The sequence below is a fragment of the Saccopteryx leptura genome, chromosome 10 (assembly GCF_036850995.1).
Source record: "Saccopteryx leptura isolate mSacLep1 chromosome 10, mSacLep1_pri_phased_curated, whole genome shotgun sequence".
NCBI classification, from domain to species: domain Eukaryota; kingdom Metazoa; phylum Chordata; class Mammalia; order Chiroptera; family Emballonuridae; genus Saccopteryx; species Saccopteryx leptura.
This window is the reverse complement of record NC_089512.1, coordinates 49,633,088-49,646,666: the sequence shown is the minus strand read 5'-3', so window position 1 is coordinate 49,646,666 and position 13,579 is coordinate 49,633,088.

Genomic DNA, 13,579 nt, shown 5'->3' with positions numbered 1-13,579 from the left:
ACCATTTGCTCTCTTTTCCTTGCTGTTGCCTAACCCTCAACCCAAGAAAAATATTTTTCTAATGGCCGAGTCCTGATCCATTAAAGCATTCATTTTAAAAAATGGCCCTTGCACTTAGAGTATTTTTAAGCTGAAGCTTTTCAACAAAATAATGGCCTCATTAGACTTTATTTAAAGCAAGGAAGCAGCCTCCAATGAGACTAATAGTGGTCCTGTGGACCCACAGCTGGCCCATCTGGGGCTTGAGAGCCAGCCAGGCTGTTTGCACCCTCTCAGCCTCAGCCAGAACCCCCCCCCAGCTCTCCCACCCAGACCACCACTAGCCCTTGATGTGGGGCATTCACCTGGAGGTTTGCCCCTTCGTATATAACTCAACTCAGAGCCTCTCCTCGTCCCCCCCACCGCCCAGACCACCATCGTGGTTTACCTGGTGGTCGCAGTGGCCTCCTAACTAGTTGCTGGCTTTCACTAGACCTTCTTACCCGTTCTCCATACAGCAGGAGAGCTCTTTCTAAAGGTGAAGTCAGGTCATAAGACTGACCTGCTGAAAACCCTCCAACAGCCTCCTGCTGTGCTGAGGATCAAGTTCAACTCCTCACTGTACCCTGCAAGGTCCTGTCTGACCAGGTCTCCCACCTCCAGCCACAACCAGCTGTTCCTTGTTCTCTGCACACTTGCTGCCTGTTCTCATCTCTGGCTTTGTTCGAGCCAGCCCTCTGCCAAGTGCACCCTCTCCCCATAACCCCAATTCTGTTTTGTAAACTTCTGCTCACACTTCAAGAGCCCCCTGGAGTGTCCTTCTCACCAGGCCCCTTTCCTCCCATGCTCGGGAGGCCACCAGACCTGCTTGGCTGGGCACAAATGCACTGCATTCTCATCTCTTCCCACTTCCATTCTCCAGCCAGACTGTCAGTCCCATGGGGACAGGGACCGTTCTGCTCACACTGTTTCCCCAGCACCAAACACATGCTTGTCACATTGTCAAGGCTCCATAACCATGTGCTGATTGAAATGCGTGGATGCATGAAGCAGTAAGAATGCCAGAAGACAGATTAAACAGCATTCCTAGCAGAAACAAATATAAACAAATAAATATAAACACAAACGATTAAAAGGATGAATACATAAAAAATTGAGAGAACATTTCCTCCAAAATGTTGAAAGTAATGGTTTTCCACCCTGGCTCCATGTAGGAACTTTCTGGGAGCTTTGGAAATATCCCAGTGGACCCATCTCAGATCCACTAACTTGGAGTCTGTAGCGGGAAGACTGAGGCTTCAGGGTTTTTAAAGTCCCTGGCAATTCTAACACGCAGAGTGTGGTCCCTGTGTGTAGTTGAGTAGTTCTCAGAGTGTGGTCCCTGCACCAACACCGTCCATGCCACCTGGAAGGATTGGTGTTTCTCAAACGAGCGAGCGTGGTCATCACTGATCCAGGAGTCGGGATGGGTCGTGGTCACCTGCATTTCTAACGAGTTTCGATGCTGCTATGGCTACTGGCTGTGTGTGTGTGTGGGGGGTGCACTGGAGGTCCAGGGCTCTAGAAGTGTTCTTTCTAGCCCTTTGCTGAGAAAGGAGAAGGATGGGAGGGGTTACAGATAGTGCTTGCTGGTCTGGGGACAGCAAGTGCCATAAGGATGGACAGAGATTCCTTTACTAAATTTTCTCCTTTTTCTTTACTTTCCCATTTATAAATATAGATAAGGAACTTGAGGCCAGAGGAGTATCAGTAATTTGCTCAAAGCCCAGGATCAAATCCTTTTCAAAACTGATTTAATGGAATATTAATTGAGCATTGCTGTGAATTAGAGGGCAGGCATCTTACCTCAGCCCTATCCCCTTCCAAATTGGCACTAGCTCCCCAAAGTTGAAACCCTAGGGATGGAAGTTCACTGGTGGCAGCTCAGCTCCAACTCACTGGGGACTGGGGAGAGGCAAGGGCTGGCCGGGTGTCCCGCTCCCCACTTCCCTCATACCCTAATGGGAGAAGTGGTTCTATCCCTTGCTTCTTGAGTCTCCAGGGCCTGCCAAGACCCACGGGGAACATAACCGGAAGCAAATGAGGCAAGGCAGCCAACTGGAGGCTCCTGGCTGACAGCCACCTGGGATGTTCCCTTCCTCATGGGATGCTCGGGTTCCGCCAAGCCCATTTTCCCACCTGTCAAGGTGTTCTTTGGAGACATCATGAAAGACATAGTTGGCTGTTAAACCAACTGCCATTTTCCCCTTCTTCCTCAGCACGATGCCCTGATACTGTTCAGATGTCAGGCAGCCTTGGGCTACATCCAGCTAGCTAACTCCAATTTCTCTTCCAAGTCTTGGCTTTGGTACTCACCATCCAGGAAGACTTCCTGGACTGTCAAGGCCATTCTACGGATTCTGAGACCCATCAAGCAAGAAGAGAGACTGTAAACCTTCACATATGCCCAGCTCTCTTGAGGCAAATCCTCATCCAGTTCTCTTAGCACCCTTCACAGGCAGGCAAGACAGGCCTTCTCTGCCCCACTGACAGGTTAAGAAATTGAAGACAAAGAGGACAAAAGATCTACACAGTTAGAGCGTTGTTTCCATCTGAAAACAGTGCCCCCACCCCACCCCACCCTGCCAATTATGCGGGGAATTAGGCAATAGCAACCAAGATAGTAACACTTGCTGAGTTTTACTTGGCATTAATAACAAGGGCTCTGAAAGTTTTATATTAACTCATATAATCTTCACAACAGCCCTGTGAAATAAGTATTAGTTTTATCCCTGTTTTATAGATGAGGAAACAGAAAAGCAGCGAGACAAGAAACTTGCTTTCTCAACTACCAAATACCAAAATAGCCTGACCAGGGGGTGGCGCAGTGGATAGAGCATCGGACTGGGATGCAGAGGACCCAGGTTCGTAAACCCTGAGCTTGCCAGCTTGAGTGTGGGTTCATCTGGTTTGAGCAAGGCTCACCAGCTTGAGCCCAAGGTTGCTGGCTTGAGCAAGGGGTCACTCAGTCTGCTGTAGCCCCCTAGTCAAGGAACATAAGAGAAAGTTATCAATGAGCAACTACGATGCCGCAAGGAGGAGTTGATATTTCTCATCTCCTCCCTTCCTGTCTGTCTCTTCCTATCTGTCCCTCTCTCTATCTCTGTCACAAATAAATAAATAAAAATATATTTTTTAAAATACCAAAATACCCATCTTTTCACCTAGTATCCAAAGCAACCAGGAAAAAAAAACACATCTGAGGGGTATTTGCAAGAATGCAGGGAAACAAACTCATTCTTAGAGGTAGGACAGATGCCTAAACTGATTTTTAAAAAACTTTTTGGACATGGCCCTGGCCGGTTGGCTCAGCGGTAGAGCATTGGCCTGGCGTGCGGGGACCTGGGTTCGATTCCCGGCCGGGGCATATAGGAGAAGCGCCCATTTGCTTCTCCACCCCCTCCTCCTTCCTCTCTGTCTCTCTCTTCCCCTCCTGCAGCTGAGGCTCCATTGGAGTGGGGATGGGCCGGGCGCTGGGGATGGCTCCTTGGCCTCTGCCCCAGGCGCTAGAGTGGCTCTGGTCGCGGCAGAGCGACCCCCCCCCCAAGGGGCAGAGCATCGCCCCCTGGTGGGCAGAGCCTCCGCCCCTGGTGGGCGTGCCGGGTGGATCCCGGTGGGGCGCATGCGGGAGTCTGTCTGGCTGTCTCTCCCCGTTTCCATCTTCAGAAAAATACAAACAAACAAACAAACAAACAAAAAAAACTTTCTGGACATAATTTGGTAATAAAATATAGTTAGAAGATTTTTCTGACTTACCAATTCCACTCTAGGAATCTCTTTTTCAGAAAATACTGAGAAATGCTGCCAAAATTTGTATTCAAAAATTTTTATTGCACCATTATACATAGCAATAACAGCAAAAGAAAGGCCTTCACCTAGGTCAACAGTAGGCTTGTGGGATAAACAATGGCAGTCTCAGCACATAAATCATGACCCAGCTACTAAAACTGACAGTATAAAAGAAAAGTAAATCTCATTTTTCTAAAAGTGCCCAAAGTTCAATGAGTAAAAATGAATAGGATTCAAAATTATAAATACATAGTATCATTAATATTGTATTGCATAGTAGTGTATTGTGTTGTATTGTGTGGTATTGTGTTTTGTTCTGTTGTATTGTATTCTATTATTATATACCTGGAAGGAAATCTTCTCAAGAATTTACTCCGTGCAACATTGGTTAAATGTATTGAGTAGGGCTATGCAGGATAGCCAATGGTCTAACCTCATAATAGCTCTGAGATAGTTCCTATTGCATGATTCCCATTCAGATGGGACCACTAAGGCACAAGAAATTAAATTCCTCACCAAGGCCAGGCCAGTCCAACTCCAGAGCCCGCACTCAGGCCCACACTTCCATTCTCTACTCCTCTGTACATAGTATTTTGGTATAATATTATGAGTAGACAGTTTAAAATGTTTGTATGCTTTGGAAACTGTTGCCCAAGCTTTTTACAGTGAACATCTATCACTTACATAATCAAGGGGGAAAGGCAATAAAATTGTTTACTTATGCAAAGTGTCCAGAAAGTTCTGGAAGGCTGTACACACCCAAGTGTGAGCAATGATTATCTCCAGCTGGCAGGAGGACTGAAGCATTCTGGGACCTTCATTTTATTCAAGTTTGTTATTTTTCTACGGAAAGTAAGCACATGAGTTATTTAGAAATTGGGTAAGTTGGCAACTGGGGCTTCCACGGGGTCCACAGCAGCTGGAGGAGGCCTGCTGGGATGTGGGAGTGGCACCTCAGATCACGGCCCTCCTTCTGCCCACCAGCCTGGGGCATGGCTGCTCCCTCCCACAGGACTAGCATGGGCCAGCACCAGCTTGTGATGTGGGAGTGGCACCTCAGACCACGGCCCTCCTTCTGCCCACCAGCCTGGGGCATGGCTGCTCCCTCCCACAGGACGAGCATGGGGCCAGCACCAGCTTGTGTCTCTCCTGTTTCCTCCCAAGGGAGTCGTGTCCTTGCTCATCTGGAACTTTCAATTAATCAGGCACCAGGCTCTAGCTCAGAGGCTGAGCAAATATTCCGGGGAGGAAAAGACAAATCAGACCCAAAACACCAGGAGGACAGTTCCTTTTAATTAAAGTGAGGATCGGGGTGGCTCTAATCTGCTCTCTGAAGAAATTTAAGGTTGGCCACGGAGGTATCCTTGAGAGAAAAGGGCCAGGCAGGGCAGGGCAGGCAGGGTGATGCCAGAGGAGCAGGGTGGCGGGGAGAAGGGAGCTACCCTCCTGCCCCTGCATTTCCACTTAGTCTCCTGTAAGCTTCGGGCATCCGAATGGCATTGAGAAAGGCCGCTAATCTCCAATGGCACCAGTTATTAGAAGCGAAGGCCCCCTTGGGGGGCCCATCCCCTGAGATGCGGTCATTACCAGTACTATTAAGAGTGTAGGAAACGTAGGGAGACAGCATGTGTAAACCTAGCTGGGAGCAGGCTCCGGGCGTGGCCCAAGGAGAGCTCTGAGTCTCCAGGCTTCCTTACTTCCTCTTGCTCCACTTGAGGAGCCAGCCTGGCTTCTCAGGTTTTCTGTTCAACACTGTCACTTCTCCCGAGTGAAGTGACTCATCCCCTTCCTGGACCCACAGTTGGAGGCTCAGATGAGGGGAGGTGATGATGGTGACAGTGATGATGATGGCTACAATGACCATGAGGTGCATAGAAAGAGTGCAGACGTTGGAACACAGCCTTTCTGGGCCTCAGTTTCCTCACCTGTAAAACAGGAATAGTATCTCAGGACTATCTCACAGGACTGTTGTTAGAATTAAATTAGTAAACATGTGTGAAATGTAAGAACAGTGCCTGGTACATGGCCCACACTCAATAAATATTAGCTGTTTTCTTTTTAATTTTTCTTTTTAATTTATTGTGATGACATGGTTTCAAGTGTCCCACTCAATATAACACCCTCTACCCACCACATCGTGTCCACCAAGCCCCATGCAAAGTCACTTTCCACTCCATTTTCCCCTCTTCCCACTCCCCTCCCTCCACCCCCTTTTCCTTCTGGCAATAAATGTTAGCTGTTATTACATTATTTTACATTTATACAGGTTAACTCATTGATCCATCTCAATAGCCCATGTGGTAATCACTTTCATTATCCCTCTAATTTTTTTCATTATTCCTCTTGACAGATGCAAACACAGAGGCACAGAAAAGCTAAGTAATTCCCCAGGTTATAGAGCTCACCTAGTAAGGAGAGGAACAGGATTCAAATCCAGGCCCTAGGGCTCCATAGCCCATATGCACAGCCACCATTTTATTCTGTTTCTGCGTGAATGTGTAGATGTGAAAATGTAAGCGTGAATAGTAGTTTGTAGCAATTTTTTAAAAGACAATGAATATTAAGAAGGTGGTTGTCAGAGTTGAAAGAGCAGGAGGCTGATGGGTCAGGGAGACTTCTGTTCAAGCCTCAGTGTGGCTGCTTTCTAGGTGCATTGTTTTGGGGAAGTCATTTGGTTTCTCTGTGCCTTCATTGCCTAGTCTATGAAATAGGATCCCTGTCCCTGTCCAGGTCTGCAATAGAGTAAGAGGTGGTGTAATACCATCTCTGTGAAGGGTTGTGAGATGGAGGTGGACATGGGAGGGGCACTTGGAGAAGGACTTGTCTCCAATGGGTCCTGGACCCCACCCCTGGAAGGGGCTCCTTCTCCCCCCTTCATTCCCTGCCCCTCACAGCAGCCCAGAGTGCACATGGCAGCCAGAGGCAGACCCCTTGAACCAGGTTACCACCACATAATGGGGAGGGATGAAGCATGAAGCCCCCATGGCATAAGATCCCAGCAGGCTGGGCTTAAAGGAGCAGTAAGGGTGGCCTTGCTGAGGCGGCTAGGGATGTGAGGAGGTGAGTAAGAACACCTGTCACATGGGCCCATCTCCATCTTGTCACTTCCATTGGAGCCGGGACCACAAAGATGGCTCTCCCCTGTCCCCACCCTCCTGCTTCCTCAAATCCAACCTCTACTCTGCAGCTGAGGGATCTGTCCAAAATGCAGATCTGATCTGATCTTGTCCATGTAGACTAAAACCCTCCAAGGGCGTCCAAACTCTTTGTCATGACCCTGAAGCTCCTGTCCATCTGGCCTGGGACTGGCATCCCTCTTCCATCCTTTCTGGACTCTGCCCCCCCCCACACACACACACTTCAACCACTCAGTTCTGACCACTCTGAACATTGCTTTGTGCCATGTTCTCTCACCTCTGCATATGACCACGCAGTTTCCTCTGCAAGAAGCTGCCTTCCTATTCCCTCTGCCCTCACCACAACTGCTATACTTTATACATCACTTCCTTGAAGAAATCTTCCCCAATAATCCCCTAACTCTAAACTGAGTTAGCTTTCCCTGCTGAGGATTTCTACAACCTCCTAAGCTTTCCTTTTTTAAAAAAAACCATTTATCATACTCTGTTGTAATTACTTGAAACTGTGTTATTTCCTTTTGTATTTAGGTAACTCCTTGAAGATACAAACCAAGTTGGAGATGTTTATTATTGAAATTATGATGCTTGAAACAGAGTAGATGTTAAATAGTTGGATGAATAGAAGGATGAATGGATGGATAGATAGTCAGATAGATGGGTGGATAAGTGAGTGAACGAGTAGATAGATGAATGGAAAAATAGATAAATAATTGGATGGACGGACGGACGGATGGATGGATGGATGGATGGATGGATGGATGAATAAGTGAGTGAATGAGTGGCTGGATAGATGGATAGTGGGACAGATGAATGGGTAAATAGACAAGTAAGTGAGAGGAGAGAGGAAATGATATATTGGTGGGTAAGTAATAGGATAGTAGACATACTGTATTATTATCTAGCTAGTGGGTGAGTGGGTGAATGGATGGATAGATGAGTGATTGCCAAGGCTCGTGGGCACATAGACAGAGGGAAGGGTGCTGGTCCTTCCCCTGGCATGAAAGAGAGAAAAGCTCCAATTTTGGACTTTAAGGATTGGAAGGCCATTCTGCCTGCCCTCAGCTTTTATCTTTAATGGTTACAACAATGGTTACATATTCTTAAATCAGAATTTTTTAAAAAACTGAGATGAAATTCACATAACATAAAAGTAACTATTTTTAAGTAAAAAATTTGGTAGCGTCTAGTACATTCATAATGCTGTCCAACTATCACCTCTATGTAGTTCCAAACATTTCACCCCCCCCAAACAAAACCTCATTAAGCATCCATCCTCCCCTCCCCCGCCGCTGCTAGCCACTAACAACTAAAAAAAAATGTACCTTTTCTGGACATGTCATGGAATCATACAGTATGTGACCTTTTGTGTCTGGCTTCTTTTTTTTTTTTTTTTTCTGAAGCTGGAAACGGGGAGAGATAGTCAGACAGACTCCTGCATGCGCCCGACCGAGATCCACCCGGCACGCCCACCAGGGGGCGACACTCTGCCCACCAGGGGGCGATGCTCTGCCCCTCCGGGGCATCGCTCTGCTGCGACCAGAGCCACTCTAGCGCCTGGGGCAGAGGCCAAGGAGCCATCCCCAGCGCCCGGGGCCATCTTTGCTCCAATGGAGCCTTGCTGTGGGAGGGGAAGAGAGAGACAGAGAGGAAGGAGAGGGGGAGGGGTGGAGAAGCAGATGGACGCCTCTCCTGTGTGCCCTGGCCGGGAATCGAACCCGGGACTCCAGCACGCCAGGCCGACGCTCTACCACTGAGCCAACCGGCCAGGGCCTGTGTCTGGCTTCTTAAATCAGGCTTTTTGTGGACAACAAAAGCTATTTTCTGCGGTCAGGGAGGAATCTGGAACATGGAAACACAACAACCCTGCTTAGCCACTCCTGCTTGGAAGACAGGAGAGCGTGCGGAAGCACTGGGTGCCAAGCCTCAGGCTGGAAGAGGACCCCAGACCCATAGGCTGCAAAGTGGACCAGGATATCTGCTGACCTCCTGGGGTTTGCCAAGGACCTGGCTTAACATCTGGCAGTAGTAAGAACTTAGTACACTGTAGTGGAAACTTATTAAATAAGAATTAAAATGACCTTTCGTGAATAGCATGAGGAGGAATAAAGATTCCACTCACCTCCTGGTTATGTACTTCTCTTGCCTCTGTTAATAATCAACACCAGTAAACGCCAACAAAACACGAAGTGCTTGCTGTGTTCCCAAAGCTTCAGTCTCCTTTTCACTTACTCTTCCCTACAACCCTGCTGAGGGTTTATCAGAAGACCCATTTTACAGATGCTGAAGTAGAGGCTCAGAGAGGTGAAGAGGCGACACACAGCAGAAAAGTGGCTGAGATGGACCTGAGCCCACATGTGGCCCAGTACCAACCCCTGACTCTTTCCCCTGCAGCATGCAGCCCGTTCCCCCTTTTTGTTGGGGTTTTACTGCCCGCACAGGATTCAAACCCAGAAGGACTGAGGCCCCTGTGTCCCAATCCCAAGGAGCTTTCTTCTTAATCACTTCCTGCTGTCCCTGAACTTCTAGACAGGCTCCCTCTTTCCCCAGCATCTCTATCTCTCTCTCTCTCTCTCTCTCTCTCTCTCTCTCTCTCTCTCCCCTAGGCTGGCAAAGGCTGCTCCATGGCACAAGGCTGCCACCTGGTTTCTGTGAGGGACACAGCAGCACTGAAGGAAATACAGACAGGAGTTTGAGAATTCCCTGCCCAGAGTGGGACCACCACCTCACCTCATGGCTCCGAGAGGATGTGCAGGGTACTGGGACATTTTGGGCTCTTCTGTGACTCACCCTGTGTTGGGTGCTTTACCTGCATTGATCTCATTCAATTCTCACTTTAGCACTACGAGAACTACTCGCTATGCATGTACTAGGGGTTCAAGAAATATATGTGACAAAAAGATAAACACTGTATAATTCTACTTAGCATATGAGGTCCCTAGAGAAGTCACATCATAGAGAAAGAAAGCAGGATGGTGGTTTCCAGGCCCTGGACAAAGAGGGTGAATGGGAAATTAGGGCTTAATGGGCACAGAGTTTCAGTTGAGGAAAACGACAAGGTTCTGGAGATGGATAGCAGTGATGGGTGCACAACAATGTGAATGTACTTAATGTATTAGAACTGCGCACTTGAAAATGGTAAAAATGATAAATTATTTTTATGTATGTTTTATCACATTAAAAAAGAAATATATGTGAGTAAATCAACTAAGAAGTGAGCAAATGAATAAATGCATAAGTGAATTACTAAATGCATAATCATGATAATAATAGTCAGGCATAATTTGTACCTGTTAGTCATTGTGAAAAGTATGTGTGAACTCAAATATTTTGAAGCCCTGTGATGCACCTAGCATAGCTGAAGTCTTTGGGGTTATGGCACAAAGTCCCTACTGTGATGGAGCTGAAATTTTGTGGGAAAAACAGTAAATAAGAATTATTAAAGTGTCAGATGGTGTTATATGCTATAAGAAAACTTAAGGCAAAGCAAAAGGATGATGAATGTCTTGGCGAGAGATGAGGGAGCTCTTTTAGAGGGGTGTAATTGAGGGTAGGTCTCTCTGAAGACGCGGCATTTGGGCAGTACCAGCTTGATCTTCACCACACCCCTGAGGTGGGTTCTAAGATTATCTCTTTTTTACAGATGAGGCATCCAAGGGTCAGGGGTGTTGCTCAGGTTGCGCAGCTCGGAAGGGGTCCAGCCAGGAATTAAATCCAGGTCTGTTGGATCCTAGCCCTGGAGCTCTTAAGCAGACTGTGAATAAGTGGAGGAATGATGGAGTCTCTCAGCTCATGCCCTGTAGGCTCCCTGAGGCCCTCAAGGCTAAGTCCCAGGGTGTGAGCCTAACACTTCCTCCCAGCTACCAGGCCTCGCCAAGAAACGCAAAAGGATTCTTGTGACCAGTAGGTGGCGCTGCTGTTTGCCCCAGCTACCCCTGCAGTACGAGCTCAGAGCCCTAGCCCCTCTCAGATCAGTCTATGCCAGTCTTTGAAAAGGGACTTAGTAGAACCTGCCTGAAGTGCTACTAGCCTGTCCAGCACTTCAGAAAAAGATGAAAAACCTCCACAGTATTGTTATCGCGGTGCCTATGAGACAGATGGGCCAGCTGTAGAACATCAGCCCTGTGAGTCACTTACTACTGTGTGACCTCGGGCCAGATGCTTAGCCTTTGCTTTCTCCTCTGAAGACGGGGCTAACAATCCCTTCCTCACAGGCTGTGGGGAAGATTCAAGGAGCTCACATAGTCACCTATTCAAATGAATTATCCAAGAACTTTTATGTGCCAGGCCTGGGGATTCAGCGGGAATGAAAGCCTACAAAATTCCCTGCCCTTGGGGAGACCCCATTCCAGTGGGGAGATAGAGCATAAACAGAGAAATAAGGCAAAGATGATAATTCAATCAGTCAAAGATGATAAGGAAAAACAGTAAAGCAGAGAAGGCAGTTGGGAAGTCTGTCATCAGGGGGTTAAACATTTAAATAATCAAGTTAGATGGCAAGGAACACCTTGCTGAAAAAGTGATGTTTGAGCAAAGGAGGTGAGATGGCAAACCACAATGAGACTAACATTCCAGGCAGAAGGAAGCAAGTGCAAAGGCCCTGAGGTGGGAATGTTCTTGGTGTGCTGAAGAAACAGCATGAAGACTGGTAGGACTGGAGTGGAGGAAGCTAGGAGAGTGGTAGTAGAGGAGGTCAGAGCAGGGCACCAGACAAGGAGGGCTTTCCAGGTCACAGTGGAAAGAGAAGGGCTTTCACTCTGAATGGGATGGGAAGCTAAGAAGGTTCTCAACAATGGAGTGTCATGCATTTTATCTAGTAACATGGTCCTTCTAGCTATTCCATAAGGAAGGAACCTGGCACATAGTATATGCTTAATTACTGGTGGTTTTTTATACAGTCAGAATGGCCTAGGCCCCTGGCCGGCAAACCACGGCTCGCGAGCTATGTGTGGCTCTTTGGCTCCTTGAGTGTGGCTCTTCCACAAAATATTACGTGTGGGCACTACATCGATAAGGAATGTACCTCCCTATATAGTTTAAGTTTAAAAAATTTGGCTCTCAAAAGAAATTCCAATCATGTACTGTTGATATTTGGCTCTGTTGACTAATGAGTTTGCTGACCACTGGCCTAGGCACTAGGTTATGCTGGATAACAAATAACTCCACATCTCAGTGGCTTAAAGCAACCAAGAATCATATCTGGCTCAAATTACATGTTCAAAAAAAGATAGGTCCAGGTGAAGGCCCTCCACTTAGAGATCCAGCTGATTAAGGTGCTACCAATTTATGATGCTGATGCTTTGACATACGAGTTCAGAGTTCACCAAGCCAGGGGAAGGGAGGGGGTGAAAGATTGAGCAGCAGCTGTAGCAACTGGATGCTCCTGATTAGAAATGACATACATCATTGCCTCTCACAGAATTAGTTACAGGTCCTATGTCCAACTTCAAGTGTGTAATCATAAGTCAGGGTTCTCCAGAGAAACAGAATCAGTAGGAAATATATAGATATCTATATCTATCTAAACCCATACCTATATCTATGTCTCTCTATATAAAGAGATTTAATATAGGAATTGGCTCATGCTGTTATGGAGGCTGAGAAGTCCCACAGTCTGCCGTCTGCAAGCTGGAGACTCAGGAGGCCAGGTGGTATAGTTGTAGTCTGAGTCCAAAGGCCTGAGAGCCAGGAGATGGTGTAAGTCTGAGTCCAAGGGCAGGAAAACAAGGCCCCAGCTCAAGCAGTTAGGGCTAGGCAGAAAGATTCTCCCTTCCTCTGCCTTTGTGTTCTGTTCAGACCCTTAACAGATTGGCTGATGCCTAGCTGCATTGGGAAGGGCAGTCCTTTTATTCAGTACAGATTCAAATGCTGATTTCTTCCAGAAACACCTTCACAGACACACTCGGAAATAACGTGTAATCAGTCAGACATTCAGGCAGCCCATAGTCCAATCAAGTTGATACATAAGATCACTCATCACAGAGAAGGAGGGGAAGTGTGGTCCTCCAGGTTCTCAGAATAGGGGGTATTGAATTAACAATGGGTACCACACTGCTATTCTTATTATTCCTACAGCGAGCCTCTATTACTGCCTTAATTTGTATTTAATTATTAAGGTATAAAACCTGCCCCTCCCATTTGGAATTATGGGTAACTACCTCCAACCCAGAGCGACAGGCTGTGCTAAAATCAGGTGAAGACCTTTACCAAGAGGCAAATCAAGGGTCCCTATTTTAGTAAATAGTTTTTCCATCTATCCAGCTTTTCACATCAGGAACCCAGGCCTTGTTGTGAACTCTTCCCAATGCCTCCTCCCATGTCCAGTCACCATTTCCTATACTTTTACCTCCTAAAACAGGGGTCCCCAAACTTTTTACACAGGGGACCAGTTCACTGACCCTCAGACCATTGGAGGGCCAGACTATGAAAAGAACTATGAACAAATCCCTATGCACACTGCACATATCTTATTTTAAAGTAAAAAAAACAAAATGGGAACAAATACAATATTTAAAATAAAGAACAAGTAAATTTAAATCAACAAACTGGCCAGTATTTCTTTTTTTTTTCTTTTTTTTTTTTTTCTCTGAAGCTGGAAACGGGGAGAGACAGTCAGACAGACTCCCGCATGCGCCCGA